The sequence below is a fragment of the Chrysochloris asiatica genome, unplaced genomic scaffold, assembly GCF_000296735.1.
Source record: "Chrysochloris asiatica unplaced genomic scaffold, ChrAsi1.0 scaffold00012, whole genome shotgun sequence".
NCBI lineage: Eukaryota > Metazoa > Chordata > Mammalia > Afrosoricida > Chrysochloridae > Chrysochloris > Chrysochloris asiatica.
Window position 1 is genome coordinate 21,730,308 of NW_006408530.1, and position 2,543 is coordinate 21,732,850.

Sequence of the window (2,543 nt, forward strand, 5' to 3'; positions counted from 1 at the left end):
ATATTTCATTTTAAATACCTTTTATTGTAATTCTTTATATGTGAATTAGATTACATTCAGAGTCTGTGTCCCTACGTCTCAGATTTTCTCTACTATGGTTACTACCTTTCTGTTACCAAATGTCTTAACGTCTGCTAAGATTCCCTTGTTTAATTTTTTGCAGCTTTCTTAATTCTACAATAGTTGGGCTTACCTAGGTAAGTGCCTTCATTCGAGAAGACACGTTTATCGCTGCACTCTGCCTCCCAGCACACACTAAACTCCCTCCCAAACATCACATTAAGGGTAAAAATAGTGAGCAAGGTGATAATAACTGATGAGAGATATTGGCTAAATGTTGGAACGCTAATGGAGGAGTGATAACTAAATCAAGAGTTATTAATTAATTAACTAACAAGTAAGATAATACTAAACACAATCAATAAAATAAAATAAAAAAAACAGGTCACACTGAACTGCAAACCCTGCAAGGTTTAAAAATTGTATGTTCTAATACCTCAGAAGGCAGAAGTGAGGAGAGATGATAAAATAGAGACTAATTAAGAATCTTCAAAACATGTAGTTAGAAAGAACCAGAATTTCTTGCTCATTCTAACATATGTATGAGATGAAAGATTACATGCTCAAGAAAGTGAACTACAGTTGCTTACGTCTTAAGGACATCAGATACAAGGAAAGTTAGGAATAAAATCTCCAATTAATGAGGTTAACTGAAAAATCTAAGCCTTGAATAGTGGGATATTCAACCCCGATCGCTCTTGGTTTCCAGGTGATTGAAATCAGGAACATTACATTCTTGCTCTCTGGCAGGATTTTTTGAGGTTTCTAATATGAAATTAGGACTTTCTCCCAGAAAATGCTCCATTAACCTATAGTGAAGAACACTAAAAGTTAAGTCCATTGGCATATGTGCCTTTCAGAGCAAGGTCAGTTTGAACCACAAGGTTGATGGTTCAAACTCAACACTAACCTTGTGGTTCAAACCGACCTTGCAGCTAAGTGCTTAACCTACAGTGCCACAAATATGAATAAATACCTAAATTTGACAGACATCTGAATAAAACCTTAAATTTAAAGTCAATGGTCAAAATTCAAAGACAATAAATAGAAAAATATATATAATTTTAAGAAAACAAAATGGACAGAAGAGGAAAACTCACAGATTGTAATATCCACAGAGAAAGAGAAGAGCAGGGTGGCTGTTTGGGCACGGTGTGGGGGCCGCTGAGCTTGCCAGCCTGACAGGTGTGCACAGAGCCCTGGTCTGGCCTCTGCGAGTCCCTGGGTCCACACCCCTGATGCTCTAGAACGATGGTGAAGTATTTCCCAGGACCAAGTATTCTCCACTTCTGGCAATGGTACCTGAACTCCTACAGCAAACATGTCTTGATGGATAATATAGTACATCGGGAGGTGAGCCCTGACCAGAAGTTGCAGTCCTGTCAACTCCTGACCAAGACCAGCAGGATGTCCGCTGGGCCAAGCAACTGTTTGTTACCAATGTTGCTCCCTCAGTGTACATCCTGGAATATTCTATTGTGGACCCAGAAAATCAGACCATAACAACCTTCACCTGGGACATCAAACATGCTTGGCTTATGGTAGTTGAGGAACACTGTGTTTACTGTATGAACTGCTAACAGCTGTTCAACTGAAATCCGCCAGAAATCCTGGGTCTCCTCATTCTAGTTTGTGGTCTCCAGAGCTGTCCAGGAATTTGGTCTGGCCTGGTTTAAAGGCAACTTGACCAAAACCAAAACTATGAAGTGTTTTGAATATATCTTGGCCAAGCTTCAAGGTGAGGCCACTTCCAAGGAAAAGGCAAAGGAGACAGCAAAAGTTTGTGCAGCCATCTTGGCCCTTCCCACCACCGCTGCCGCCACCCAACACTAAATAATCCAGCTCCAGTCCCTCTGACCTATCCCCCATGTGCTTTCTTATTAAAAACCAACTGCCAGCCCTTAAAAAAAAAAAGAAGAGCAATGTGAACCTAAACAAGTAAGAATATTCAGAGAATACAAAGTATTTTTAAATTAAAACATAATAGCAGAATTTTAAAATTTAGAAGATAGTGAGATGTATTTGAAGAAATGTTCCAGAAATTTGGAGAAAAAAAAAAGACAATATGTTAAGAAGAGGAAAAAATAAAATAAGTGCTTTGAATTTTAAGTCTCAACATTTAATTCTTTTTTTTTTTTTCAGAAAGAAAAGCAATTGTAAAGAAAAATAATAAATAAAATGCTACAATTTTCAAAAGCCAAAATAAATAGAAGGGGAAATGAACCATCCAAGGGACACACTTTTTATTTTTAATAACTACAAAATATCTGAGTCTAAAAGCCCCCAGGTTGAACAACATAAGGGAAAACCAACAACAGAAAAGAAAACAAGAGGGAAATGAATAAAAGAAACTCATACTGGCCCTGGATTACTTAATGCAAGATTGGAATTTAAGAAAAAAATGTAAAGGAAGCAATTCCTTCACATTCCTTAAAGATTTTTATTTAAAATTTAGTGATTGTGTGCCAAGCAAAACTGCACAG

General features: G+C 37.4%; 1 pseudogene; it reads left to right on the top strand.

Moving 5' to 3' along the window:
* The first annotated feature begins 1,311 nt into the window (after nucleotides 1-1,311).
* LOC102819808 lies at nucleotides 1,312-1,893 on the top strand (annotated as a pseudogene).
* The last annotated feature ends 650 nt before the right edge of the window (nucleotides 1,894-2,543 follow it).